At 39.1% G+C, this 24,171-nt stretch overlaps 50 non-coding genes and 2 pseudogenes across 50 annotated transcripts; all 52 read right to left on the reverse strand.

Moving 5' to 3' along the window:
- Window positions 1-278: 278 nt before the first annotated feature.
- Window positions 279-397, reverse strand: LOC146032765 (5S ribosomal RNA). The gene has a single exon (XR_014458184.1). It is a non-coding gene; the product is annotated as a 5S ribosomal RNA (ribosomal RNA).
- A 345-nt stretch (window positions 398-742) lies between these two features.
- Window positions 743-861, reverse strand: LOC146032260 (5S ribosomal RNA). Its single transcript, XR_014457704.1, has one exon. It is a non-coding gene; the product is annotated as a 5S ribosomal RNA (ribosomal RNA).
- Window positions 862-1,206: 345 nt separating this feature from the next.
- On the reverse strand, window positions 1,207-1,325 carry LOC146031169 (5S ribosomal RNA). Its single transcript, XR_014456641.1, has one exon. It is a non-coding gene; the product is annotated as a 5S ribosomal RNA (ribosomal RNA).
- Window positions 1,326-1,670: 345 nt separating this feature from the next.
- On the reverse strand, window positions 1,671-1,789 carry LOC146032766 (5S ribosomal RNA). The gene has a single exon (XR_014458185.1). It is a non-coding gene; the product is annotated as a 5S ribosomal RNA (ribosomal RNA).
- A 345-nt stretch (window positions 1,790-2,134) lies between these two features.
- Window positions 2,135-2,252, reverse strand: LOC146027626 (5S ribosomal RNA). The gene has a single exon (XR_014455017.1). It is a non-coding gene; the product is annotated as a 5S ribosomal RNA (ribosomal RNA).
- Window positions 2,253-2,597: 345 nt separating this feature from the next.
- LOC146032826 (5S ribosomal RNA) lies at window positions 2,598-2,716 on the reverse strand. Its single transcript, XR_014458242.1, has one exon. It is a non-coding gene; the product is annotated as a 5S ribosomal RNA (ribosomal RNA).
- A 345-nt stretch (window positions 2,717-3,061) lies between these two features.
- On the reverse strand, window positions 3,062-3,180 carry LOC146029506 (5S ribosomal RNA). The gene has a single exon (XR_014455357.1). It is a non-coding gene; the product is annotated as a 5S ribosomal RNA (ribosomal RNA).
- A 332-nt stretch (window positions 3,181-3,512) lies between these two features.
- LOC146032036 (5S ribosomal RNA) lies at window positions 3,513-3,631 on the reverse strand. The gene has a single exon (XR_014457484.1). It is a non-coding gene; the product is annotated as a 5S ribosomal RNA (ribosomal RNA).
- Window positions 3,632-3,963: 332 nt separating this feature from the next.
- On the reverse strand, window positions 3,964-4,082 carry LOC146029517 (5S ribosomal RNA). Its single transcript, XR_014455358.1, has one exon. It is a non-coding gene; the product is annotated as a 5S ribosomal RNA (ribosomal RNA).
- A 345-nt stretch (window positions 4,083-4,427) lies between these two features.
- Window positions 4,428-4,545, reverse strand: LOC146034129 (5S ribosomal RNA). Its single transcript, XR_014459535.1, has one exon. It is a non-coding gene; the product is annotated as a 5S ribosomal RNA (ribosomal RNA).
- Window positions 4,546-4,890: 345 nt separating this feature from the next.
- LOC146031549 (5S ribosomal RNA) lies at window positions 4,891-5,009 on the reverse strand. The gene has a single exon (XR_014457013.1). It is a non-coding gene; the product is annotated as a 5S ribosomal RNA (ribosomal RNA).
- A 345-nt stretch (window positions 5,010-5,354) lies between these two features.
- Window positions 5,355-5,473, reverse strand: LOC146032767 (5S ribosomal RNA). Its single transcript, XR_014458186.1, has one exon. It is a non-coding gene; the product is annotated as a 5S ribosomal RNA (ribosomal RNA).
- Window positions 5,474-5,818: 345 nt separating this feature from the next.
- Window positions 5,819-5,937, reverse strand: LOC146031305 (5S ribosomal RNA). The gene has a single exon (XR_014456773.1). It is a non-coding gene; the product is annotated as a 5S ribosomal RNA (ribosomal RNA).
- Window positions 5,938-6,282: 345 nt separating this feature from the next.
- On the reverse strand, window positions 6,283-6,401 carry LOC146031290 (5S ribosomal RNA). Its single transcript, XR_014456759.1, has one exon. It is a non-coding gene; the product is annotated as a 5S ribosomal RNA (ribosomal RNA).
- Window positions 6,402-6,733: 332 nt separating this feature from the next.
- Window positions 6,734-6,852, reverse strand: LOC146031977 (5S ribosomal RNA). The gene has a single exon (XR_014457427.1). It is a non-coding gene; the product is annotated as a 5S ribosomal RNA (ribosomal RNA).
- A 332-nt stretch (window positions 6,853-7,184) lies between these two features.
- LOC146033609 (5S ribosomal RNA) lies at window positions 7,185-7,303 on the reverse strand. Its single transcript, XR_014459017.1, has one exon. It is a non-coding gene; the product is annotated as a 5S ribosomal RNA (ribosomal RNA).
- Window positions 7,304-7,648: 345 nt separating this feature from the next.
- LOC146032408 (5S ribosomal RNA) lies at window positions 7,649-7,767 on the reverse strand. The gene has a single exon (XR_014457845.1). It is a non-coding gene; the product is annotated as a 5S ribosomal RNA (ribosomal RNA).
- A 345-nt stretch (window positions 7,768-8,112) lies between these two features.
- On the reverse strand, window positions 8,113-8,231 carry LOC146030772 (5S ribosomal RNA). Its single transcript, XR_014456258.1, has one exon. It is a non-coding gene; the product is annotated as a 5S ribosomal RNA (ribosomal RNA).
- Window positions 8,232-8,563: 332 nt separating this feature from the next.
- LOC146032038 (5S ribosomal RNA) lies at window positions 8,564-8,682 on the reverse strand. The gene has a single exon (XR_014457486.1). It is a non-coding gene; the product is annotated as a 5S ribosomal RNA (ribosomal RNA).
- A 332-nt stretch (window positions 8,683-9,014) lies between these two features.
- Window positions 9,015-9,138, reverse strand: LOC146027613 (5S ribosomal RNA). Its single transcript, XR_014455006.1, has one exon. It is a non-coding gene; the product is annotated as a 5S ribosomal RNA (ribosomal RNA).
- Window positions 9,139-9,483: 345 nt separating this feature from the next.
- LOC146028671 (5S ribosomal RNA) lies at window positions 9,484-9,601 on the reverse strand (annotated as a pseudogene).
- A 344-nt stretch (window positions 9,602-9,945) lies between these two features.
- LOC146031170 (5S ribosomal RNA) lies at window positions 9,946-10,064 on the reverse strand. Its single transcript, XR_014456643.1, has one exon. It is a non-coding gene; the product is annotated as a 5S ribosomal RNA (ribosomal RNA).
- Window positions 10,065-10,409: 345 nt separating this feature from the next.
- LOC146031171 (5S ribosomal RNA) lies at window positions 10,410-10,528 on the reverse strand. The gene has a single exon (XR_014456644.1). It is a non-coding gene; the product is annotated as a 5S ribosomal RNA (ribosomal RNA).
- A 345-nt stretch (window positions 10,529-10,873) lies between these two features.
- Window positions 10,874-10,992, reverse strand: LOC146031291 (5S ribosomal RNA). The gene has a single exon (XR_014456760.1). It is a non-coding gene; the product is annotated as a 5S ribosomal RNA (ribosomal RNA).
- Window positions 10,993-11,324: 332 nt separating this feature from the next.
- On the reverse strand, window positions 11,325-11,443 carry LOC146031979 (5S ribosomal RNA). The gene has a single exon (XR_014457429.1). It is a non-coding gene; the product is annotated as a 5S ribosomal RNA (ribosomal RNA).
- Window positions 11,444-11,775: 332 nt separating this feature from the next.
- Window positions 11,776-11,894, reverse strand: LOC146033611 (5S ribosomal RNA). The gene has a single exon (XR_014459020.1). It is a non-coding gene; the product is annotated as a 5S ribosomal RNA (ribosomal RNA).
- Window positions 11,895-12,239: 345 nt separating this feature from the next.
- On the reverse strand, window positions 12,240-12,358 carry LOC146032409 (5S ribosomal RNA). Its single transcript, XR_014457846.1, has one exon. It is a non-coding gene; the product is annotated as a 5S ribosomal RNA (ribosomal RNA).
- A 345-nt stretch (window positions 12,359-12,703) lies between these two features.
- LOC146030773 (5S ribosomal RNA) lies at window positions 12,704-12,822 on the reverse strand. Its single transcript, XR_014456259.1, has one exon. It is a non-coding gene; the product is annotated as a 5S ribosomal RNA (ribosomal RNA).
- A 332-nt stretch (window positions 12,823-13,154) lies between these two features.
- On the reverse strand, window positions 13,155-13,273 carry LOC146032039 (5S ribosomal RNA). Its single transcript, XR_014457487.1, has one exon. It is a non-coding gene; the product is annotated as a 5S ribosomal RNA (ribosomal RNA).
- Window positions 13,274-13,605: 332 nt separating this feature from the next.
- On the reverse strand, window positions 13,606-13,729 carry LOC146034587 (5S ribosomal RNA). The gene has a single exon (XR_014459992.1). It is a non-coding gene; the product is annotated as a 5S ribosomal RNA (ribosomal RNA).
- A 345-nt stretch (window positions 13,730-14,074) lies between these two features.
- Window positions 14,075-14,192, reverse strand: LOC146029141 (5S ribosomal RNA; annotated as a pseudogene).
- Window positions 14,193-14,536: 344 nt separating this feature from the next.
- On the reverse strand, window positions 14,537-14,655 carry LOC146031172 (5S ribosomal RNA). Its single transcript, XR_014456645.1, has one exon. It is a non-coding gene; the product is annotated as a 5S ribosomal RNA (ribosomal RNA).
- Window positions 14,656-15,000: 345 nt separating this feature from the next.
- LOC146031174 (5S ribosomal RNA) lies at window positions 15,001-15,119 on the reverse strand. Its single transcript, XR_014456647.1, has one exon. It is a non-coding gene; the product is annotated as a 5S ribosomal RNA (ribosomal RNA).
- A 345-nt stretch (window positions 15,120-15,464) lies between these two features.
- Window positions 15,465-15,583, reverse strand: LOC146031243 (5S ribosomal RNA). The gene has a single exon (XR_014456714.1). It is a non-coding gene; the product is annotated as a 5S ribosomal RNA (ribosomal RNA).
- Window positions 15,584-15,915: 332 nt separating this feature from the next.
- Window positions 15,916-16,034, reverse strand: LOC146031176 (5S ribosomal RNA). Its single transcript, XR_014456648.1, has one exon. It is a non-coding gene; the product is annotated as a 5S ribosomal RNA (ribosomal RNA).
- A 345-nt stretch (window positions 16,035-16,379) lies between these two features.
- LOC146032768 (5S ribosomal RNA) lies at window positions 16,380-16,498 on the reverse strand. The gene has a single exon (XR_014458187.1). It is a non-coding gene; the product is annotated as a 5S ribosomal RNA (ribosomal RNA).
- Window positions 16,499-16,843: 345 nt separating this feature from the next.
- On the reverse strand, window positions 16,844-16,962 carry LOC146029529 (5S ribosomal RNA). The gene has a single exon (XR_014455360.1). It is a non-coding gene; the product is annotated as a 5S ribosomal RNA (ribosomal RNA).
- A 332-nt stretch (window positions 16,963-17,294) lies between these two features.
- On the reverse strand, window positions 17,295-17,413 carry LOC146032040 (5S ribosomal RNA). The gene has a single exon (XR_014457488.1). It is a non-coding gene; the product is annotated as a 5S ribosomal RNA (ribosomal RNA).
- A 329-nt stretch (window positions 17,414-17,742) lies between these two features.
- LOC146033612 (5S ribosomal RNA) lies at window positions 17,743-17,861 on the reverse strand. Its single transcript, XR_014459021.1, has one exon. It is a non-coding gene; the product is annotated as a 5S ribosomal RNA (ribosomal RNA).
- Window positions 17,862-18,207: 346 nt separating this feature from the next.
- LOC146035073 (5S ribosomal RNA) lies at window positions 18,208-18,326 on the reverse strand. The gene has a single exon (XR_014460476.1). It is a non-coding gene; the product is annotated as a 5S ribosomal RNA (ribosomal RNA).
- A 345-nt stretch (window positions 18,327-18,671) lies between these two features.
- Window positions 18,672-18,790, reverse strand: LOC146031306 (5S ribosomal RNA). Its single transcript, XR_014456774.1, has one exon. It is a non-coding gene; the product is annotated as a 5S ribosomal RNA (ribosomal RNA).
- A 345-nt stretch (window positions 18,791-19,135) lies between these two features.
- LOC146032415 (5S ribosomal RNA) lies at window positions 19,136-19,254 on the reverse strand. Its single transcript, XR_014457851.1, has one exon. It is a non-coding gene; the product is annotated as a 5S ribosomal RNA (ribosomal RNA).
- Window positions 19,255-19,586: 332 nt separating this feature from the next.
- On the reverse strand, window positions 19,587-19,705 carry LOC146033613 (5S ribosomal RNA). The gene has a single exon (XR_014459022.1). It is a non-coding gene; the product is annotated as a 5S ribosomal RNA (ribosomal RNA).
- A 345-nt stretch (window positions 19,706-20,050) lies between these two features.
- On the reverse strand, window positions 20,051-20,169 carry LOC146035074 (5S ribosomal RNA). The gene has a single exon (XR_014460477.1). It is a non-coding gene; the product is annotated as a 5S ribosomal RNA (ribosomal RNA).
- A 345-nt stretch (window positions 20,170-20,514) lies between these two features.
- On the reverse strand, window positions 20,515-20,633 carry LOC146032929 (5S ribosomal RNA). The gene has a single exon (XR_014458340.1). It is a non-coding gene; the product is annotated as a 5S ribosomal RNA (ribosomal RNA).
- A 345-nt stretch (window positions 20,634-20,978) lies between these two features.
- On the reverse strand, window positions 20,979-21,097 carry LOC146032416 (5S ribosomal RNA). The gene has a single exon (XR_014457852.1). It is a non-coding gene; the product is annotated as a 5S ribosomal RNA (ribosomal RNA).
- A 332-nt stretch (window positions 21,098-21,429) lies between these two features.
- On the reverse strand, window positions 21,430-21,548 carry LOC146035141 (5S ribosomal RNA). The gene has a single exon (XR_014460544.1). It is a non-coding gene; the product is annotated as a 5S ribosomal RNA (ribosomal RNA).
- A 345-nt stretch (window positions 21,549-21,893) lies between these two features.
- On the reverse strand, window positions 21,894-22,012 carry LOC146031580 (5S ribosomal RNA). The gene has a single exon (XR_014457044.1). It is a non-coding gene; the product is annotated as a 5S ribosomal RNA (ribosomal RNA).
- A 345-nt stretch (window positions 22,013-22,357) lies between these two features.
- On the reverse strand, window positions 22,358-22,476 carry LOC146030933 (5S ribosomal RNA). Its single transcript, XR_014456414.1, has one exon. It is a non-coding gene; the product is annotated as a 5S ribosomal RNA (ribosomal RNA).
- A 345-nt stretch (window positions 22,477-22,821) lies between these two features.
- On the reverse strand, window positions 22,822-22,940 carry LOC146030976 (5S ribosomal RNA). Its single transcript, XR_014456456.1, has one exon. It is a non-coding gene; the product is annotated as a 5S ribosomal RNA (ribosomal RNA).
- Window positions 22,941-23,285: 345 nt separating this feature from the next.
- LOC146032690 (5S ribosomal RNA) lies at window positions 23,286-23,404 on the reverse strand. Its single transcript, XR_014458113.1, has one exon. It is a non-coding gene; the product is annotated as a 5S ribosomal RNA (ribosomal RNA).
- Window positions 23,405-23,749: 345 nt separating this feature from the next.
- On the reverse strand, window positions 23,750-23,868 carry LOC146030977 (5S ribosomal RNA). The gene has a single exon (XR_014456457.1). It is a non-coding gene; the product is annotated as a 5S ribosomal RNA (ribosomal RNA).
- Window positions 23,869-24,171: the final 303 nt, after the last annotated feature.

Here is a 24,171-nt window from a genome sequence, read left to right on the forward strand (position 1 = left end):
ACTGTATTGGCTTACTGAAAAAAATCATGTGTTGGTAATGTAAAAAGACCTACAGGACATGATATTAGCAGGTGGTCTCAAATTAAACTACTAAAGAGGCTCAACACTGTTTAGCTGCCAAAAGCAGTTGGAATTGGGCCAAAACAGTGTGGTAAGTCTTTAGGTAATGGCTATTGTGTCTGTTTGACCTCTCCCAAATCTCTGTATTGGCAATAAAAAGAAAAAGTTTCCAATTTAAATAGCTAGAAAATAAAAACAATTTGCCAGTAATGGGAAAAAACCTACAGCACCTGGTGTTCCCATGTGGTCTCCCACCCAAGTACTAACCAGGCACAACACTGCTTAGCTTCCAAGATCAGACGAGATTGGGCGTATCCAATGTGGTATGGCTGTAGGTGAGATACAAGCACTTTTTTGCCCTCTTCTACTTCTATAACAAGGTAAGTTAATAAAAAAGTTTCCTAACTGTATTGGCTTACTGAAAAAAATCATGTGTTGGTAATGTAAAAAGACCTACAGGACATGATATTAGCAGGTGGTCTCAAATTAAACTACTAAAGAGGCTCAACACTGTTTAGCTGCCAAAAGCAGTTGGAATTGGGCCAAAACAGTGTGGTAAGTCTTTAGGTGATGGCTATTGTGTCTGTTTGACCTCTCCCAAATCTCTGTATTGGCAATAAAAAGAAAAAGTTTCCAATTTAAATAGCTAGAAAATAAAAACAATTTGCCAGTAATGGGAAAAAACCTACAGCACCTGGTGTTCCCATGTGGTCTCCCACCCAAGTACTAACCAGGTCCAACACTGCTTAGCTTCCAAGATCGGACGTGATTGGGCATATCCAATGTGGTATGGCTGTAGGTGAGATACAAGCACTTTTTTGCCCTCTTCTACTTCTATAACAAGGTAAGTTAATAAAAAAGTTTCCTAACTGTATTGGCTTACTGAAAAAAATCATGTGTTGGTAAGGTAAAAAGACCTACAGGACATAATATTAGCAGGTGGTCTCAAATTAAACTACTAAAGAGGCTCAACACTGTTTAGCTGCCAAAAGCAGTTGGAATTGGGCCGAAACATTGTGTTAAGTCTTTAGGTGATGGCTATTGTGTCTGTTTGACCTCTCCCAAATGTCTGTATTGGCAATAAAAAGAAAAAGTTTCCAATTTAAATAGCTAGAGAATAAAAACAATTTGCCAGTAATGGGAAAAAACCTACAGCACCTGGTGTTCCCATGTGGTCTCCCACCCAAGTACTAACCAGGCCCAACACTGCTTAGCTTCCAAGATCGGACGTGATTGGGCATATCCAATGTGGTATGGCTGTAGGTGAGATACAGGCACTTTTTTGCCCTCTTCTACTTCTATAACAAGGTAAGTTAATAAAAAAGTTTCCTAACTGTATTGGCTTACTGAAAAAAATCATGTGTTGGTAATGTAAAAAGACCTACAGGACATGATATTAGCAGGTGGTCTCAAATTAAACTACTAAAGAGGCTCAACACTGTTTAGCTGCCAAAAGCAGTTGGAATTGGGCCAAAACAGTGTGGTAAGTCTTTAGGTAATGGCTATTGTGTCTGTTTGACCTCTCCCAAATCTCTGTATTGGCAATAAAAAGAAAAAGTTTCCAATTTAAATAGCTAGAAAATAAAAACAATTTGCCAGTAATGGGAAAAAACCTACAGCACCTGGTGTTCCCATGTGGTCTCCCACCCAAGTACTAACCAGGCACAACACTGCTTAGCTTCCAAGATCAGACGAGATTGGGCGTATCCAATGTGGTATGGCTGTAGGTGAGATACAAGCACTTTTTTGCCCTCTTCTACTTCTATAACCAGGTAAGCTTATAAAAAAGTTCCCTAACTGTATTGGCTTACTGAAAAAAATCATGTGTTGGTAATGTAAAAAGACCTACAGGACATGATATTAGCAGGTGGTCTCAAATTAAACTACTAAAGAGGCTCAACACTGTTTAGCTGCCAAAAGCAGTTGGAATTGGGCCTAAACAGTGTGGTAAGTCTTTAGGTGATGGCTATTGTGTCTGTTTGACCTCTCCTAAATCTCTGTATTGGCAATAAAAAGAAAAAGTTTCCAATTTAAATAGCTAGAGAATAAAAACAATTTGCCAGTAATGGGAAAAAACCTACAGCACCTGGTGTTCCCATGTGGTCTCCCACCCAAGTACTAACCAGGCCCAACACTGCTTAGCTTCCAAGAACAACGAGATTGGGCGTATCCAATGTGATATGGCTGTAGGTGAGATACATGCACTTTTTTGCCCTCTTCTACTTCTATAACCAGGTAAGCTAATAAAAAAGTTTCCTAACTGTATTGGCTTACTGAAAAAAATCATGTGTTGGTAATGTAAAAAGACCTACAGGACATGATATTAGCAGGTGGTCTCAAATTAAACTACTAAAGAGGCTCAACACTGTTTAGCTGCCAAAAGCAGTTGGAATTGGGCCAAAACAGTATGGTAAGTCTTTAAGTGATGGCTATTGTGTATGTTTGACCTCTCCCAAATCTCTGTATTGGAAATAAAAAGAAAAAGTTTCCAATTTAAAGAGCTAGAGAATAAAAACAATTTGCCAGTAATGGGAAAAATCCTACAGCACCTGGTGTTCCCATGTGGTCTCCCACCCAAGTACTAACCAGGCCCAACACTGCTTAGCTTCCAAGATCAGACGAGATTGGGCGTATCCAATGTGATATGGCTGTAGGTGAGATACATGCACTTTTTTGCCCTCTTCTACTTCTATAACCAGGTAAGCTAATAAAAAAGTTTCCTAACTGTATTGGCTTACTGAAAAAAATCATGTGTTGGTAATGTAAAAAGACCTACAGGACATGATATTAGCAGGTGGTCTCAAATTAAACTACTAAAGAGGCTCAACACTGTTTAGCTGCCAAAAGCAGTTGGAATTGGGCCAAAACAGTATGGTAAGTCTTTAAGTGATGGCTATTGTGTATGTTTGACCTCTCCCAAATCTCTGTATTGGCAATAAAAAGAAAAAGTTTCCAATTTAAAGAGCTAGAGAATAAAAACAATTTGCCAGTAATGGGAAAAAACCTACAGCACCTGGTGTTCCCATGTGGTCTCCCACCCAAGTACTAACCAGGCCCAACACTGCTTAGCTTCCAAGATCAGACGAGATTGGGCGTATCCAATGTGGTATGGCTGTAGGTGAGATTCAGGCACTTTTTTGACCTCTTCTACTTCTATAACCAGGTAAGCTAATAAAAAAGTTTCCTAACTGAAAAAAATCATGTGTTGGTAATGTAAAAAGACCTACAGGACATGATATTAGCAGGTGGTCTCAAATTAAACTACTAAAGAGGCTCAACACTGTTTAGCTGCCAAAAGCAGTTGGAATTGGGCCTAAACAGTGTGGTAAGTCTTTAGGTGATGGCTATTGTGTCTGTTTGACCTCTCCCAAATCTCTGTATTGGCAATAAAAAGAAAAAGTTTCCAATTTAAATAGATAGAGAATAAAAACAATTTGCAAGTAATGGGAAAAAACCTACAGCACCTGGTGTTCCCATGTGGTCTCCCACCCAAGTACTAACCAGGCCCAACACTTCTTAGCTTCCAAGATCAGACGAGATTGGGCGTATCCAATGTGGTATGGCTGTAGGTGAGATACAGGCACTTTTTTACCCTCTTCTACTTCTATAACCAGGTAAGCTAATAAAAAAGTTTCCTAACTGAAAAAAATCATGTGTTGGTAATGTAAAAAGACCTACAGGACATGATATTAGCAGGTGGTCTCAAATTAAACTACTAAAGAGGCTCAACACTGTTTAGCTGCCAAAACCAGTTGGAATTGGGCCTAAACAGTGTGGTAAGTCTTTAGGTGATGGCTATTGTGTCTGTTTTACCTCTCCCAAATGTCTGTATTGGCAATAAAAAGAAAAAGTTTCCAATTTAAATAGCTAGAAAATAAAAACTATTTTCCAGTAATGGGAAAAAACCTACAGCACCTGGTGTTCCCATGTGGTCTCCCACCCAAGTACTAACCAGGCCCAACACTGCTTAGCTTCCAAGATCAGACGAGATTGGGCGTATCCAATGTGGTATGGCTGTAGGTGAGATACAGGCACTTTTTTGCCCTCTTCTACTTCTATAACCAGGTAAGCTAATAAAAAAGTTTCCTAACTGTATTGGCTTACTGAAAAAAATCATGTGTTGGTAATGTAAATAGAACTACAGGACATGATATTAGCAGGTGGTCTCAAATTAAACTACTAAAGAGGCTCAACACTGTTTAGCTGCCAAAAGCAGTTGGAATTGGGCCTAAACAGTGTGGTTAGTCTTTAGGTGATGGCTATTGTGTCTGTTTGACCTCTCCTAAATCTCTGTATTGGCAATAAAAAGAAAAAGTTTACAATTTAAATAGCTAGAGAATAAAAACAATTTGCCAGTAATGGGAAAAAACCTACAGCACCTGGTGTTCCCATGTGTCTCCCACCCAAGTACTAACCAGGCCCAACACTGCTTAGCTTCCAAGATCAGACGAGATTGGGCGTATCCAATGTGGTATGGCTGTAGGTGAGATGCAAGCACTTTTTTGCCCTCTTCTACTTCTATAACAAGGTAAGTTACTAAAAAAGTTTCCTAACTGTATTGGCTTACTGAAAAAAATCATGTGTTGGTAATGTAAAAAGACCTACAGGACATGATATTAGCAGGTGGTCTCAAATTAAACTACTAAAGAGGCTCAACACTGTTTAGCTGCCAAAAGCAGTTGGAATTGGGAGTAAACAGTGTAATAAGTCTTTAGGTGATGGCTATTGTGTCTGTTTGACCTCTCCCAAATCTCTGTATTGGCAATAAAAAGAAAAAGTTTCCAATTTAAATAGCTAGAGAATAAAAACAATTTGCCAGTAATGGGAAAAAACCTACAGCACCTGGTGTTCCCATGTGGTCTCCCACCAAAGTACTAACCAGGCCCAACACTGCTTAGCTTCCAAGATCGGACGTGATTGGGCATATCCAATGTGGTATGGCTGTAGGTGAGATACAGGCACTTTTTTGCCCTCTTCTACTTCTATAACAAGGTAAGTTAATAAAAAAGTTTCCTAACTGTATTGGCTTACTGAAAAAAATCATGTGTTGGTAATGTAAAAAGACCTACAGGACATGATATTAGCAGGTGGTCTCAAATTAAACTACTAAAGAGGCTCAACACTGTTTAGCTGCCAAAAGCAGTTGGAATTGGGCCAAAACAGTGTGGTAAGTCTTTAGGTGATGGCTATTGTGTCTGTTTGACCTCTCCCAAATCTCTGTATTGGCAATAAAAAGAAAAAGTTTCCAATTTAAATAGCTAGAAAATAAAAACAATTTGCCAGTAATGGGAAAAAACCTACAGCACCTGGTGTTCCCATGTGGTCTCCCACCCAAGTACTAACCAGGCACAACACTGCTTAGCTTCCAAGATCAGACGAGATTGGGCGTATCCAATGTGGTATGGCTGTAGGTGAGATACAAGCACTTTTTTGCCCTCTTCTACTTCTATAACCAGGTAAGCTTATAAAAAAGTTCCCTAACTGTATTGGCTTACTGAAAAAAATCATGTGTTGGTAATGTAAAAAGACCTACAGGACATGATATTAGCAGGTGGTCTCAAATTAAACTACTAAAGAGGCTCAACACTGTTTAGCTGCCAAAAGCAGTTGGAATTGGGCCTAAACAGTGTGGTAAGTCTTTAGGTGATGGCTATTGTGTCTGTTTGACCTCTCCTAAATCTCTGTATTGGCAATAAAAAGAAAAAGTTTCCAATTTAAATAGCTAGAGAATAAAAACAATTTGCCAGTAATGGGAAAAAACCTACAGCACCTGGTGTTCCCATGTGGTCTCCCACCCAAGTACTAACCAGGCCCAACACTGCTTAGCTTCCAAGATCAGACGAGATTGGGCGTATCCAATGTGATATGGCTGTAGGTGAGATACATGCACTTTTTTGCCCTCTTCTACTTCTATAACCAGGTAAGCTAAAAAAAAAGTTTCCTAACTGTATTGGCTTACTGAAAAAAATCATGTGTTGGTAATGTAAAAAGACCTACAGGACATGATATTAGCAGGTGGTCTCAAATTAAACTACTAAAGAGGCTCAACACTGTTTAGCTGCCAAAAGCAGTTGGAATTGGGCCAAAACAGTATGGTAAGTCTTTAAGTGATGGCTATTGTGTATGTTTGACCTCTCCCAAATCTCTGTATTGGAAATAAAAAGAAAAAGTTTCCAATTTAAAGAGCTAGAGAATAAAAACAATTTGCCAGTAATGGGAAAAATCCTACAGCACCTGGTGTTCCCATGTGGTCTCCCACCCAAGTACTAACCAGGCCCAACACTGCTTAGCTTCCAAGATCAGACGAGATTGGGCGTATCCAATGTGGTATGGCTGTAGGTGAGATTCAGGCACTTTTTTGACCTCTTCAACTTCTATAACCAGGTAAGCTAATAAAAAAGTTTCCTAACTGAAAAAAATCATGTGTTGGTAATGTAAAAAGACCTACAGGACATGATATTAGCAGGTGGTCTCAAATTAAACTACTAAAGAGGCTCAACACTGTTTAGCTGCCAAAAGCAGTTGGAATTGGGCCTAAACAGTGTGGTAAGTCTTTAGGTGATGGCTATTGTATCTGTTTGACCTCTCCCAAATCTCTGTATTGGCAATAAAAAGAAAAAGTTTCCAATTTAAATAGATAGAGAATAAAAACAATTTGCAAGTAATGGGAAAAAACCTACAGCACCTGGTTTTCCCATGTGGTCTCCCACCCAAGTACTAACCAGGCCCAACACTTCTTAGCTTCCAAGATCAGACGAGATTGGGCGTATCCAATGTGGTATGGCTGTAGGTGAGATACAGGCACTTTTTTACCCTCTTCTACTTCTATAACCAGGTAAGCTAATAAAAAAGTTTCCTAACTGAAAAAAATCATGTGTTGGTAATGTAAAAAGACCTACAGGACATGATATTAGCAGGTGGTCTCAAATTAAACTACTAAAGAGGCTCAACACTGTTTAGCTGCCAAAAGCAGTTGGAATTGGGCCTAAACAGTGTGGTAAGTCTTTAGGTGATGGCTATTGTGTCTGTTTTACCTCTCCCAAATGTCTGTATTGGCAATAAAAAGATAAAGTTTCCAATTTAAATAGCTAGAGAATAAAAACAATTTGCCAGTAATGGAAAAAAACCTACAGCACCTGGTGTTCCCATGTGGTCTCCCACCCAAGTACTAACCAGGCCCAACACTGCTTAGCTTCCAAGATCAGACAGGATTGGGCATATCCAATGTGGTATGGCTGTATGTGAGATGCAAGCACTTTTTTGCCCTCTTCTACTTCTATAACAAGTTAAGTAAATAAAAAAGTTTCCTAACTGTATTGGCTTACTGAAAAAAATCATGTGTTGGTAATGTAAAAAGACCTACAGGACATTATATTAGCAGGTGGTCTCAAATTAAACTACTAAAGAGGCTCAACACTGTTTAGCTGCCAAAAGCAGTTGGAAATGGACCTAAACAGTGTGGTAAGTCTTTAGGTGATGGCTATTGTGTCTGTTTGACCTCTCCTAAATCTCTGTATTGGCAATAAAAAGAAAAAGTTTCCAATTTAAATAGCTAGAGAATAAAAACAATTTGCCAGTAATGGGAAAAAACCTACAGCACCTGGTGTTCCCATGTGGTCTCCCACCCAAGTACTAACCAGGCCCAACACTGCTTAGCTTCCAAGATCAGACGAGATTGGGCGTATCCAATGTGATATTGCTGTAGGTGAGATAAATGCACTTTTTTGCCCTCTTCTACTTCTATAACCAGGTAAGCTAATAAAAAAGTTTCCTAACTGTAATGGCTTACTGAAAAAAATCATGTGTTGGTAATGTAAAAAGACCTACAGGACATGATATTAGCAGGTGGTCTCAAATTAAACTACTAAAGAGGCTCAACACTGTTTAGCTGCCAAAAGCAGTTGGAATTGGGCCAAAACAGTATGGTAAGTCTTTAAGTGATGGCTATTGTGTATGTTTGACCTCTCCCAAATCTCTGTATTGGCAATAAAAAGAAAAAGTTTCCAATTTAAAGAGCTAGAGAATAAAAACAATTTGCCAGTAATGGGAAAAAACCTACAGCACCTGGTGTTCCCATGTGGTCTCCCACCCAAGTACTAACCAGGCCCAACACTGCTTAGCTTCCAAGATCAGACGAGATTGGGCGTATGCAATGTGGTATGGCTGTAGGTGAGATTCAGGCACTTTTTTGACCTCTTCTACTTCTATAACCAGGTAAGCTAATAAAAAAGTTTCCTAACTGAAAAAAATCATGTGTTGGTAATGTAAAAAGACCTACAGGACATGATATTAGCAGGTGGTCTCAAATTAAACTACTAAAGAGGCTCAACACTGTTTAGCTGCCAAAAGCAGTTGGAATTGGGCCTAAACAGTGTGGTAAGTCTTTAGGTGATGGCTATTGTGTCTGTTTGACCTCTCCCAAATCTCTGTATTGGCAATAAAAAGAAAAAGTTTCCAATTTAAATAGATAGAGAATAAAAACAATTTGCAAGTAATGGGAAAAAACCTACAGCACCTGGTGTTCCCATGTGGTCTCCCACCCAAGTACTAACCAGGCCCAACACTTCTTAGCTTCCAAGATCAGACGAGATTGGGCGTATCCAATGTGGTATGGCTGTAGGTGAGATACAGGCACTTTTTTACCCTCTTCTACTTCTATAACCAGGTAAGCTAATAAAAAAGTTTCCTAACTGAAAAAAATCATGTGTTGGTAATGTAAAAAGACCTACAGGACATGATATTAGCAGGTGGTCTCAAATTAAACTACTAAAGAGGCTCAACACTGTTTAGCTGCCAAAACCAGTTGGAATTGGGCCTAAACAGTGTGGTAAGTCTATAGGTGATGGCTATTGTGTCTGTTTTACCTCTCCCAAATGTCTGTATTGGCATTAAAACGAAAAAGTTTCCAATTTAAATAGCTAGAAAATAAAAACTATTTGCCAGTAATGGGAAAAAACCTACAGCACCTGGTGTTCCCATGTGGTCTCCCACCCAAGTACAGTACTAACCAGGCCCAACACTGCTTAGCTTCCAAGATCAGACGAGATTGGGCGTATCCAATGTGATATGGCTGTAGGTGAGATACAGGCACTTTTTTGCCCTCTTCTACTTCTATAACCAGGTAAGCTAATAAAAAAGTTTCCTAACTGTATTGGCTTACTGAAAAAAATCATGTGTTGGTAATGTAAATAGAACTACAGGACATGATATTAGCAGGTGGTCTCAAATTAAACTACTAAAGAGGCTCAACACTGTTTAGCTGCCAAAAGCAGTTGGAATTGGGCCTAAACAGTGTGGTAAGTCTTTAGGTGATGGCTATTGTGTCTGTTTGACCTCTCCCAAATCTCTGTATTGGCAATAAAAAGAAAAAGTTTCCAATTTAAATAGCTAGAGAATAAAAACAATTTGCCAGTAATGGGAAAAAACCTACAGCAACTGGTGTTCCCATGTGTCTCCCACCCAAGTACTAACCAGTCCCAACACTGCTTAGCTTCCAAGATCAGACAGGATTGGGCATATCCAATGTGGTATGGCTGTATGTGAGATGCAAGCACTTTTTTGCCCTCTTCTACTTCTATAACAAGGTAAGCTAATAAAAAAGTTTCCTAACTGTATTGGCTTACTGAAAAAAATCATGTGTTGGTAATGTAAAAAGACCTACAGGACATAATATTAGCAGGTGGTCTCAAATTAAACTACTAAAGAGGCTCAACACTGTTTAGCTGCCAAAAGCAGTTGGAATTGGGCCGAAACATTGTGGTAAGTCTTTAGGTGATGGCTATTGTGTCTGTTTGACCTCTCCCAATGTCTGTATTGGCAATAAAAAGAAAAAGTTTCCAATTTAAATAGCTAGAGAATAAAAACAATTTGCCAGTAATGGGAAAAAACCTACAGCACCTGGTGTTCCCATGTGGTCTCCCACCCAAGTACTAACCAGGCCCAACACTGCTTAGCTTCCAAGATCGGACGTGATTGGGCATATCCAATGTGGTATGGCTGTAGGTGAGATACAAGCACTTTTTTGCCCTCTTCTACTTCTATAACAAGGTAAGTTAATAAAAAAGTTTCCTAACTGTATTGGCTTACTGAAAAAAATCATGTGTTGGTAATGTAAAAAGACCTACAGGACATAATATTAGCAGGTGGTCTCAAATTAAACTACTAAAGAGGCTCAACACTGTTTAGCTGCCAAAAGCAGTTGGAATTGGGCCGAAACATTGTGTTAAGTCTTTAGGTGATGGCTATTGTGTCTGTTTGACCTCTCCCAAATGTCTGTATTGGCAATAAAAAGAAAAAGTTTCCAATTTAAATAGCTAGAGAATAAAAACAATTTGCCAGTAATGGGAAAAAACCTACAGCACCTGGTGTTCCCATGTGGTCTCCCACCCAAGTACTAACCAGGCCCAACACTGCTTAGCTTCCAAGATCGGACGTGATTGGGCATATCCAATGTGGTATGGCTGTAGGTGAGATACATGCACTTTTTTGCCCGCTTCTACTTCTATCACAAGGTAAGTTAATAAAAAAGTTTCCTAACTGTATTGGCTTACTGAAAAAAATCATGTGTTGGTAATGTAAAAAGACCTACAGGACATGATATTAGCAGGTGGTCTCAAATTAAACTACTAAAGAGGCTCAACACTGTTTAGCTGCCAAAAGCAGTTGGAATTGGGCCAAAACAGTATGGTAAGTCTTTAAGTGATGGCTATTGTGTATGTTTGACCTCTCCCAAATCTCTGTATTGGAAATAAAAAGAAAAAGTTTCCAATTTAAAGAGCTAGAGAATAAAAACAATTTGCCAGTAATGGGAAAAATCCTACAGCACCTGGTGTTCCCATGTGGTCTCCCACCCAAGTACTAACCAGGCCCAACACTGCTTAGCTTCCAAGATCAGACGAGATTGGGCGTATCCAATGTGGTATGGCTGTAGGTGAGATTCAGGCACTTTTTTGACCTCTTCCACTTCTATAACCAGGTAAGCTAATAAAAAAGTTTCCTAACTGAAAAAAATCATGTGTTGGTAATGTAAAAAGACCTACAGGACATGATATTAGCAGGTGGTCTCAAATTAAACTACTAAAGAGGCTCAACACTGTTTAGCTGCCAAAAGCAGTTATAATTGGGCCTAAACAGTGTGGTAAGTCTTTAGGTGATGGCTATTGTATCTGTTTGACCTCTCCCAAATCTCTGTATTGGCAATAAAAAGAAAAAGTTTCCAATTTAAATAGATAGAGAATAAAAACAATTTGCAAGTAATGGGAAAAAACCTACAGCACCTGGTTTTCCCATGTGGTCTCCCACCCAAGTACTAACCAGGCCCAACACTTCTTAGCTTCCAAGATCAGACGAGATTGGGCGTATCCAATGTGGTATGGCTGTAGGTGAGATACAGGCACTTTTTTACCCTCTTCTACTTCTATAACCAGGTAAGCTAATAAAAAAGTTTCCTAACTGAAAAAAATCATGTGTTGGTAATGTAAAAAGACCTACAGGACATGATATTAGCAGGTGGTCTCAAATTAAACTACTAAAGAGGCTCAACACTGTTTAGCTGCCAAAACCAGTTGGAATTGGGCCTAAACAGTGTGGTAAGTCTTTAGGTGATGGCTATTGTGTCTGTTTTACCTCTCCCAAATGTCTGTATTGGCAATAAAAAGATAAAGTTTCCAATTTAAATAGCTAGAGAATAAAAACAATTTGCCAGTAATGGAAAAAAACCTACAGCACCTGGTGTTCCCATGTGGTCTCCCACCCAAGTACTAACCAGGCCCAACACTGCTTAGCTTCCAAGATCAGACAGGATTGGGCATATCCAATGTGGTATGGCTGTATGTGAGATGCAAGCACTTTTTTGCCCTCTTCTACTTCTATAACAAGTTAAGTAAATAAAAAAGTTTCCTAACTGTATTGGCTTACTGAAAAAAATCATGTGTTGGTAATGTAAAAAGACCTACAGGACATTATATTAGCAGGTGGTCTCAAATTAAACTACTAAAGAGGCTCAACACTGTTTAGCTGCCAAAAGCAGTTGGAAATGGACCTAAACAGTGTGGTAAGTCTTTAGGTGATGGCTATTGTGTCTGTTTGACCTCTCCTAAATCTCTGTATTGGCAATAAAAAGAAAAAGTTTCCAATTTAAATAGCTAGAGAATAAAAACAATTTGCCAGTAATGGGAAAAAACCTACAGCACCTGGTGTTCCCATGTGGTCTCCCACCCAAGTACTAACCAGGCCCAACACTGCTTAGCTTCCAAGATCAGACGAGATTGGGCGTATCCAATGTGATATTGCTGTAGGTGAGATAAATGCACTTTTTTGCCCTCTTCTACTTCTATAACCAGGTAAGCTAATAAAAAAGTTTCCTAACTGTAATGGCTTACTGAAAAAAATCATGTGTTGGTAATGTAAAAAGACCTACAGGACATGATATTAGCAGGTGGTCTCAAATTAAACTACTAAAGAGGCTCAACACTGTTTAGCTGCCAAAAGCAGTTGGAATTGGGCCAAAACAGTATGGTAAGTCTTTAAGTGATGGCTATTGTGTATGTTTGACCTCTCCCAAATCTCTGTATTGGCAATAAAAAGAAAAAGTTTCCAATTTAAAGAGCTAGAGAATAAAAACAATTTGCCAGTAATGGGAAAAAACCTACAGCACCTGGTGTTCCCATGTGGTCTCCCACCCAAGTACTAACCAGGCCCAACACTGCTTAGCTTCCAAGATCAGACGAGATTGGGCGTATGCAATGTGGTATGGCTGTAGGTGAGATTCAGGCACTTTTTTGACCTCTTCTACTTCTATAACCAGGTAAGCTAATAAAAAAGTTTCCTAACTGAAAAAAATCATGTGTTGGTAATGTAAAAAGACCTACAGGACATGATATTAGCAGGTGGTCTCAAATTAAACTACTAAAGAGGCTCAACACTGTTTAGCTGCCAAAAGCAGTTGGAATTGGGCCTAAACAGTGTGGTAAGTCTTTAGGTGATGGCTATTGTGTCTGTTTGACCTCTCCCAAATCTCTGTATTGGCAATAAAAAGAAAAAGTTTCCAATTTAAATAGATAGAGAATAAAAACAATTTGCAAGTAATGGGAAAAAACCTACAGCACCTGGTGTTCCCATGTGGTCTCCCACCCAAGTACTAACCAGGCCCAACACTTCTTAGCTTCCAAGATCAGACGAGATTGGGCGTATCCAATGTGGTATGGCTGTAGGTGAGATACAGGCACTTTTTTACCCTCTTCTACTTCTATAACCAGGTAAGCTAATAAAAAAGTTTCCTAACTGAAAAAAATCATGTGTTGGTAATGTAAAAAGACCTACAGGACATGATATTAGCAGGTGGTCTCAAATTAAACTACTAAAGAGGCTCAACACTGTTTAGCTGCCAAAACCAGTTGGAATTGGGCCTAAACAGTGTGGTAAGTCTATAGGTGATGGCTATTGTGTCTGTTTTACCTCTCCCAAATGTCTGTATTGGCATTAAAACGAAAAAGTTTCCAATTTAAATAGCTAGAAAATAAAAACTATTTGCCAGTAATGGGAAAAAACCTACAGCACCTGGTGTTCCCATGTGGTCTCCCACCCAAGTACAGTACTAACCAGGCCCAACACTGCTTAGCTTCCAAGATCAGACGAGATTGGGCGTATCCAATGTGGTATGGCTGTAGGTGAGATACAGGCACTTTTTTGCCCTCTTCTACTTCTATAACCAGGTAAGCTAATAAAAAAGTTTCCTAACTGTATTGGCTTACTGAAAAAAATCATGTGTTGGTAATGTAAATAGAACTACAGGACATGATATTAGCAGGTGGTCTCAAATTAAACTACTAAAGAGGCTCAACACTGTTTAGCTGCCAAAAGCAGTTGGAATTGGGCCTAAACAGTGTGGTAAGTCTTTAGGTGATGGCTATTGTGTCTGTTTGACCTCTCCCAAATCTCTGTATTGGCAATAAAAAGAAAAAGTTTCCAATTTAAATAGCTAGAGAATAAAAACAATTTGCCAGTAATGGGAAAAAACCTACAGCAACTGGTGTTCCCATGTGTCTCCCACCCAAGTACTAACCAGGCCCAACACTGCTTAGCTTCCAAGATCAGACAGGATTGGGCATATCCAATGTGGTATGGCTGTATGTGAGATGCAAGCACTTTTTTGCCCTCTTCTACTTCTATAACAAGGTAAGCTAATAAAAAAGTTTCCTAACTGTATTGGCTTACTGAAAAAAATCATGTGTTGGTAATGTAAAAAGACCTACAGGACATAATATTAGCAGGTGGTCTCAAATTAAACTACTAAAGAGGCTCAACACTGTTTAGCTGCCAAAAGCAGTTGGAATTGGGCCGAAACATTGTGGTAAGTCTTTAGGTGATGGCTATTGTGTCTGTTTGACCTCTCCCAATGTCTGTATTGGCAATAAAAAGAAAAAGTTTCCAATTTAAATAGCTAGAGAATAAAAACAATTTGCCAGTAATGGGAAAAAACCTACAGCACCTGGTGTTCCCATGTGGTCTCCCACCCAAGTACTAACCAGGCCCAACACTGCTTAGCTTCCAAGATCGGACGTGATTGGGCATATCCAATGTGGTATGGCTGTAGGTGAGATACAAGCACTTTTTTGCCCTCTTCTACTTCTATAACAAGGTAAGTTAATAAAAAAGTTTCCTAACTGTATTGGCTTACTGAAAAAAATCATGTGTTGGTAATGTAAAAAGACCTACAGGACATAATATTAGCAGGTGGTCTCAAATTAAACTACTAAAGAGGCTCAACACTGTTTAGCTGCCAAAAGCAGTTGGAATTGGGCCGAAACATTGTGTTAAGTCTTTAGGTGATGGCTATTGTGTCTGTTTGACCTCTCCCAAATGTCTGTATTGGCAATAAAAAGAAAAAGTTTCCAATTTAAATAGCTAGAGAATAAAAACAATTTGCCAGTAATGGGAAAAAACCTACAGCACCTGGTGTTCCCATGTGGTCTCCCACCCAAGTACTAACCAGGCCCAACACTGCTTAGCTTCCAAGATCGGACGTGATTGGGCATATCCAATGTGGTATGGCTGTAGGTGAGATACATGCACTTTTTTGCCCGCTTCTACTTCTATAACAAGGTAAGTTAATAAAAAAGTTTCCTAACTGTATTGGCTTACTGAAAAAAATCATGTGTTGGTAATGTAAAAAGACCTACAGGACATGATATTAGCAGGTGGTCTCAAATTAAACTACTAAAGAGGCTCAACACTGTTTAGCTGCCAAAAGCAGTTGGAATTGGGCCAAAACAGTGTGGTAAGTCTTTAGGTGATGGCTATTGTGTCTGTTTGACCTCTCCCAAATCTCTGTATTGGCAATAAAAAGAAGAAGTTTCCAATTTAAATAGCTAGAAAATAAAAACAATTTGCCAGTAATGGGAAAAAACCTACAGCACCTGGTGTTCCCATGTGGTCTCCCACCCAAGTACTAACCAGGCCCAACACTGCTTAGCTTCCAAGATCAGACGAGATTGGGAGTATCCAATGTAGTATGGCTGTAGGTGAGATTCAGGCACTTTTTTGACCTCTTCTACTTCTATAACCAGGTAAGCTAATAAAAAAGTTTCCTAACTGAAATAAATCATGTGTTGGTAATGTAAAAAGACCTACAGGACATGATATTAGCAGGTGGTCTCAAATTAAACTACTAAAGAGGCTCAACACTGTTTAGCTGCCAAAAGCAGTTGGAATTGGGCCGAAACATTGTGTTAAGTCTTTAGGTGATGGCTATTGTGTCTGTTTGACCTCTCCCAAATGTCTGTATTGGCAATAAAAAGAAAAAGTTTCCAATTTAAATAGCTAGAGAATAAAAACAATTTGCCAGTAATGGGAAAAAACCTACAGCACCTGGTGTTCCCATGTGGTCTCCCACCCAAGTACTAACCAGGCCCAACACTGCTTAGCTTCCAAGATCGGACGTGATTGGGCATATCCAATGTGGTATGGCTGTAGGTGAGATACAAGCACTTTTTTGCCCTCTTCTACTTCTATAACAAGGTAAGTTAATAAAAAAGTTTCCTAACTGTATTGGCTTACTGAAAAAAATCATGTGTTGGTAATGTAAAAAGACCTACAGGACATGATATTAGCAGGTGGTCTCAAATTAAACTACTAAAGAGGCTCAACACTGTTTAGCTGCCAAAAGCAGTTGGAATTGGGCCAAAACAGTGTGGTAAGTCTTTAGGTGATGGCTATTGTGTCTGTTTGACCTCTCCCAAATCTCTGTATTGGCAATAAAAAGAAAAAGTTTCCAATTTAAATAGCTAGAAAATAAAAACAATTTGCCAGTAATGGGAAAAAACCTACAGCACCTGGTGTTCCCATGTGGTCTCCCACCCAAGTACTAACCAGGCACAACACTGCTTAGCTTCCAAGATCAGACGAGATTGGGCGTATCCAATGTGGTATGGCTGTAGGTGAGATACAAGCACTTTTTTGCCCTCTTCTACTTCTATAACCAGGTAAGCTTATAAAAAAGTTCCCTAACTGTATTGGCTTACTGAAAAAAATCATGTGTTGGTAATGTAAAAAGACCTACAGGACATGATATTAGCAGGTGGTCTCAAATTAAACTACTAAAGAGGCTCAACACTGTTTAGCTGCCAAAAGCAGTTGGAATTGGGCCTAAACAGTGTGGTAAGTCTTTAGGTGATGGCTATTGTGTCTGTTTGACCTCTCCTAAATCTCTGTATTGGCAATAAAAAGAAAAAGTTTCCAATTTAAATAGCTAGAGAATAAAAACAATTTGCCAGTAATGGGAAAAAACCTACAGCACCTGGTGTTCCCATGTGGTCTCCCACCCAAGTACTAACCAGGCCCAACACTGCTTAGCTTCCAAGATCAGACGAGATTGGGCGTATCCAATGTGGTATGGCTGTAGGTGAGATTCAGGCACTTTTTTGACCTCTTCTACTTCTATAACCAGGTAAGCTAATAAAAAAGTTTCCTAACTGAAAAAAATCATGTGTTGGTAATGTAAAAAGACCTACAGGACATGATATTAGCAGGTGGTCTCAAATTAAACTACTAAAGAGGCTCAACACTGTTTAGCTGCCAAAAGCAGTTGGAATTGGGCCTAAACAGTGTGGTAAGTCTTTAGGTGATGGCTATTGTGTCTGTTTGACCTCTCCCAAATCTCTGTATTGGCAATAAAAAGAAAAAGTTTCCAATTTAAATAGATAGAGAATAAAAACAATTTGCAAGTAATGGGAAAAAACCTACAGCACCTGGTGTTCCCATGTGGTCTCCCACCCAAGTACTAACCAGGCCCAACACTTCTTAGCTTCCAAGATCAGACGAGATTGGGCGTATCCAATGTGGTATGGCTGTAGGTGAGATACAGGCACTTTTTTACCCTCTTCTACTTCTATAACCAGGTAAGCTAATAAAAAAGTTTCCTAACTGAAAAAAATCATGTGTTGGTAATGTAAAAAGACCTACAGGACATGATATTAGCAGGTGGTCTCAAATTAAACTACTAAAGAGGCTCAACACTGTTTAGCTGCCAAAACCAGTTGGAATTGGGCCTAAACAGTGTGGTAAGTCTTTAGGTGATGGCTATTGTGTCTGTTTGACCACCAAATGTCTGTATTGGCAATAAAAAGAAAAAGTTTCCAATTTAAATAGCTAGAGAATAAAAACAATTTGCCAGTAAAGGAAAAAAACCTACAGCACCTGGTGTTCCCATGTGGTCTCCCACCCAAGTACTAACCAGGCCCAACACTGCTTAGCTTCCAAGATCAGACAGGATTGGGCATATCCAATGTGGTATGGCTGTATGTGAGATGCAAGCACTTTTTTGCCCTCTTCTACTTCTATAACAAGTTAAGTTAATAAAAAAGTTTCCTAACTGTATTGGCTTACTGAAAAAAATCATGTGTTGGTAATGTAAAAAGACCTACAGGACATTATATTAGCAGGTGGTCTCAAATTAAACTACTAAAGAGGCTCAACACTGTTTAGCTGCCAAAAGCAGTTGGAAATGGGCCTAAACAGTGTGGTAAGTCTTTAGGTGATGGCTATTGTGTCTGTTTGACCTCTCCTAAATCTCTGTATTGGCAATAAAAAGAAAAAGTTTCCAATTTAAATAGCTAGAGAATAAAAACAATTTGCCAGTAATGGAAAAAAAACCTACAGCACCTGGTGTTCCCATGTGGTCTCCCACCCAAGTACTAACTAGGCCCAACACTGCTTAGCTTCCAAGATCAGACAGGATTGGGCATATCCAATGTGGTATGGCTGTATGTGAGATGCAAGCACTTTTTTGCCCTCTTCTACTTCTATAACAAGTTAAGTTAATAAAAAAGTTTCCTAACTGTATTGGCTTACTGAAAAAAATCATGTGTTGGTAATTTAAAAAGACCTACAGGACATTATATTAGCAGGTGGTCTCAAATTAAACTACTAAAGAGGCTCAACACTGTTTAGCTGCCAAAAGCAGTTGGAAATGGGCCTAAACAGTGTGGTAAGTCTTTAGGTGATGGCTATTGTGTCTGTTTGACCTCTCCTAAATCTCTGTATTGGCAATAAAAAGAAAAAGTTTCCAATTTAAATAGCTAGAGAATAAAAACAATTTGCCAGTAATGGGAAAAAACCTACAGCACCTGGTGTTCCCATGTGGTCTCCCACCCAAGTACTAACCAGGCCCAACACTGCTTAGCTTCCAAGATCAGACGAGATTGGGCGTATCCAATGTGATATGGCTGTAGGTGAGATACATGCACTTTTTTGCCCTCTTCTACTTCTTTAACCAGGTAAGCTAATAAAAAAGTTTCCTAACTGTATTGGCTTACTGAAAAAAATCATGTGTTGGTAATGTAAAAAGACCTACAGGACATGATATTAGCAGGTGGTCTCAAATTAAACTACTAAAGAGGCTCAACACTGTTTAGCTGCCAAAAGCAGTTGGAATTGGGCCAAAACAGTATGGTAAGTCTTTAAGTGATGGCTATTGTGTATGTTTGACCTCTCCCAAATCTCTGTATTGGCAATAAAAAGAAAAAGTTTCCAATTTAAAGAGCTAGAGAATAAAAACAATTTGCCAGTAATGGGAAAAAACCTACAGCACCTGGTGTTCCCATGTGGTCTCCCACCCAAGTACTAACCAGGCCCAACACTGCTTAGCTTCCAAGATCAGACGAGATTGGGCGTATCCAATGTGGTATGGCTGGAGGTGAGAATCAGGTACTTTTTTGACCTCTTCTACTTCTATAACCAGGTAAGCTAATAAAAAAGTTTCCTAACTGAAAAAAATCATGTGCTGGTAATGTAAAAAGACCTACAGGACATGATATTAGCAGGTGGTCTCAAATTAAACTACTAAAGAGGCTCAACACTGTTTAGCTGCCAAAACCAGTTGGAATTGGGCCTAAACAGTGTGGTAAGTCTTTAGGTGATGGCTATTGTGTCTGTTTTACCTCTCCCAAATGTCTGTATTGGCAATAAAAAGATAAAGTTTCCAATTTATATAGCTAGAGAATAAAAACAATTTGCCAGTAATGGAAAAAAACCTACAGCACCTGGTGTTCCCATGTGGTCTCCCACCCAAGTACTAACCAGGCCCAACACTGCTTAGCTTCCAAGATCAGACAGGATTGGGCATATCCAATGTGGTATGGCTGTATGTGAGATGCAAGCACTTTTTTGCCCTCTTCTACTTCTATAACAAGTTAAGTTAATAAAAAAGTTTCCTAACTGTATTGGCTTACTGAAAAAAATCATGTGTTGGTAATGTAAAAAGACCTACAGGACATTATATTAGCAGGTGGTCTCAAATTAAACTACTAAAGAGGCTCAACACTGTTTAGCTGCCAAAAGCAGTTGGAATTGGGCCTAAACAGTGTGGTAAGTCTTTAGGTGATGGCTATTGTGTCTGTTTGACCTCTCCTAAATCTCTGTATTGGCAATAAAAAGAAAAAGTTTCCAATTTAAATAGCTAGAGAATAAAAACAATTTGCCAGTAATGGAAAAAAACCTACAGCACCTGGTGTTCCCATGTGGTCTCCCACCCAAGTACTAACTAGGCCCAACACTGCTTAGCTTCCAAGATCAGACAGGATTGGGCATATCCAATGTGGTATGGCTGTATGTGAGATGCAAGCACTTTTTTGCCCTCTTCTACTTCTATAACAAGTTAAGTTAATAAAAAAGTTTCCTAACTGTATTGGCTTACTGAAAAAAATCATGTGTTGGTAATTTAAAAAGACCTACAGGACATTATATTAGCAGGTGGTCTCAAATTAAACTACTAAAGAGGCTCAACACTGTTTAGCTGCCAAAAGCAGTTGGAAATGGGCCTAAACAGTGTGGTAAGTCTTTAGGTGATGGCTATTGTGTCTGTTTGACCTCTCCTAAATCTCTGTATTGGCAATAAAAATAAAAAGTTTCCAATTTAAATAGCTAGAGAATAAAAACAATTTGCCAGTAATGGGAAAAAACCTACAGCACCTGGTGTTCCCATGTGGTCTACCACCCAAGTACTAACCAGGCCCAACACTGCTTAGCTTCCAAGATCAGACGAGATTGGGCGTATCCAATGTGATATGGCTGTAGGTGAGATACATGCACTTTTTTGCCCTCTTCTACTTCTATAACCAGGTAAGCTAATAAAAAAGTTTCCTAACTGTATTGGCTTACTGAAAAAAATCATGTGTTGGTAATGTAAAAAGACCTACAGGACATGATATTAGCAGGTGGTCTCAAATTAAACTACTAAAGAGGCTCAACACTGTTTAGCTGCCAAAAGCAGTTGGAATTGGGCCAAAACAGTATGGTAAGTCTTTAAGTGATGGCTATTGTGTATGTTTGACCTCTCCCAAATCTCTGTATTGGCAATAAAAAGAAAAAGTTTCCAATTTAAAGAGCTAGAGAATAAAAACAATTTGCCAGTAATGGGAAAAAACCTACAGCACCTGGTGTTCCCATGTGGTCTCCCACCCAAGTACTAACCAGGCCCAACACTGCTTAGCTTCCAAGATCAGACGAGATTGGGCGTATCCAATGTGGTATGGCTGGAGGTGAGATTCAGGTACTTTTTTGACCTCTTCTACTTCTATAACCAGGTAAGCTAATAAAAAAGTTTCCTAACTGAAAAAAATCATGTGCTGGTAATGTAAAAAGACCTACAGGACATGATATTAGCAGGTGGTCTCAAATTAAACTACTAAAGAGGCTCAACACTGTTTAGCTGCCAAAACCAGTTGGAATTGGGCCTAAACAGTGTGGTAAGTCTTTAGGTGATGGCTATTGTGTCTGTTTTACCTCTCCCAAATGTCTGTATTGGCAATAAAAAGATAAAGTTTCCAATTTAAATAGCTAGAGAATAAAAACAATTTGCCAGTAATGGAAAAAAACCTACAGCACCTGGTGTACCCATGTGGTCTCCCACCCAAGTACTAACCAGGCCCAACACTGCTTAGCTTCCAAGATCAGACAGGATTGGGCATATCCAATGTGGTATGGCTGTATGTGAGATGCAAGCACTTTTTTGCCCTCTTCTACTTCTATAACAAGTTAAGTTAATAAAAAAGTTTTCTAACTGTATTGGCTTACTGAAAAAAATCATGTGTTGGTAATGTAAAAAGACCTACAGGACATTATATTAGCAGGTGGTCTCAAATTAAACTACTAAAGAGGCTCAACACTGTTTAGCTGCCAAAAGCAGTTGGAATTGGGCCTAAACAGTGTGGTAAGTCTTTAGGTGATGGCTATTGTGTCTGTTTGACCTCTCCTAAATCTCTGTATTGGCAATAAAAAGAAAAAGTTTCCAATTTAAATAGCTAGAGAATAAAAACAATTTGCCAGTAATGGGAAAAAACCTACAGCACCTGGTGTTCCCATGTGGTCTCCCACCCAAGTACTAACCAGGCCCAACACTGCTTAGCTTCCAAGATCAGACGAGATTGGGCGTATCCAATGTGGTATGGCTGTATGTGAGATATATGCACTTTTTTGCTCTCTTCTACTTCTATAACCAGGTAAGCTAATAAAAAAGTTTCCTAACTGTATTGGCTTACTGAAAAAAATCATGTGTTGGTAATGTAAAAAGACCTACAGGACATGATATTAGCAGGTGGTCTCAAATTAAACTACTAAAGAGGCTCAACACTGTTTAGCTGCCAAAAGCAGTTGGAATTGGGCCTAAACAGTGTGGTAAGTCTTTAGGTGATGGCTATTGTGTCTGTTTGACCTCTCCTAAATCTCTGTATTGGCAATAAAAAGAAAAGGTTTCCAATTTAAATAGCTAGAGAATAAAAACAATTTGCCAGTAATGGGAAAAAACCTACAGCACCTGGTGTTCCCATGTGGTCTCCCATCCAAGTACTAACCAGGCCCAACACTGCTTAGCTTCCAAGATCGGACGTGATTGGGCATATCCAATGTGGTATGGCTGTAGGTGAGATACAGGCACTTTTTTGCCCTCTTCTACTTCTATAACAAGGTAAGTTAATAAAAAAGTTTCCTAACTGTATTGGCTTACTGAAAAAAATCATGTGTTGGTAATGTAAAAAGACCTACAGGACATAATATTAGCAGGTGGTCTCAAATTAAACTACTAAAGAGGCTCAACACTGTTTAGCTGCCAAAAGCAGTTGGAATTGGGAGTAAACAGTGTGGTAAGTCTTTAGGTGATGGCTATTGTGTCTGTTTGACCTCTCCCAAATCTCTGTATTGGCAATAAAAAGAAAAAGTTTCCAATTTAAATAGCTAGAGAATAAAAACAATTTGCCAGTAATGGGAAAAAACCTACAGCACCTGATGTTCCCACGTGGTCTCCCACCCAAGTACTAAACAGGCCCTACACTGCTTAGCTTCCAAGATCGGACGAGATTGGGCGTATCCAATGTGGTATGGCTGTAGGTATGATACAGGCACTTTTTTGCCCTCTTCTACTTCTATAACCAGGTAAGCTAATAAAAAAGTTTCCTAACTGTATTGGCTTACTGAAAAAAATCATGTGTTGGTAATGTAAAAAGACCTACAGGACATAATATTAGCAGGTGGTCTCAAATTAAACTACTAAAGAGGCTCAACACTGTTTAGCTGCCAAAAGCAGTTGGAATTGGGCCGAAACATTGTGGTAAGTCTTTAGGTGATGGCTATTGTGTCTGTTTGACCTCTCCCAAATGTCTGTATTGGCAATAAAAAGAAAAAGTTTCCAATTTAAATAGCTAGAGAATAAAAACAATTTGCCAGTAATGGGAAAAAACCTACAGCACCTGGTGTTCCCATGTGGTCTTCCACCCAAGTACTAACCAGGCCCAACACTGCTTAGCTTCCAAGATCGGACGTGATTGGGCATATCCAATGTGGTATGGCTGTAGGTGAGACACAGGCACTTTTTTGCCCTCTTCTACTTCTATAACAAGGTAAGTTAATAAAAAAGTTTCCTAACTGTATTGGCTTACTGAAAAAAATCATGTGTTGGTAATGTAAAAAGACCTACAGGACATAATATTAGCAGGTGGTCTCAAATTAAACTACTAAAGAGGCTCAACACTGTTTAGCTGCCAAAAGCAGTTGGAATTGGGAGTAAACAGTGTGGTAAGTATTTAGGTGATGGCTATTGTGTCTGTTTGACCTCTCCCAAATCTCTGTATTGGCAATAAAAAGAAAAAGTTTCCAATTTAAATAGCTAGAGAATAAAAACAATTTGCCAGTAATGGGAAAAAACCTACAGCACCTGATGTTCCCACGTGGTCTCCCACCCAAGTACTAAACAGGCCCTACACTGCTTAGCTTCCAAGATCGGACGAGATTGGGCGTATCCAATGTGGTATGGCTGTAGGTATGATACATGCACTTTTTTGCCCTCTTCTACTTCTATAACCAGGTAAGCTAATAAAAAAGTTTCCTAACTGTATTGGCTTACTGAAAAAAATCATGTGTTGGTAATGTAAAAAGACCTACAGGACATAATATTAGCAGGTGGTCTCAAATTAAACTACTAAAGAGGCTCAACACTGTTTAGCTGCCAAAAGCAGTTGGAATTGGGCCGAAACATTGTGGTAAGTCTTTAGGTGATGGCTATTGTGTCTGTTTGACCTCTCCCAAATGTCTGTATTGGCAATAAAAAGAAAAAGTTTCCAATTT

This window comes from Crinia signifera, chromosome 8 (genome assembly GCF_055691185.1).
Source record: "Crinia signifera chromosome 8, ASM5569118v1, whole genome shotgun sequence".
Lineage (NCBI taxonomy): Eukaryota > Metazoa > Chordata > Amphibia > Anura > Myobatrachidae > Crinia > Crinia signifera.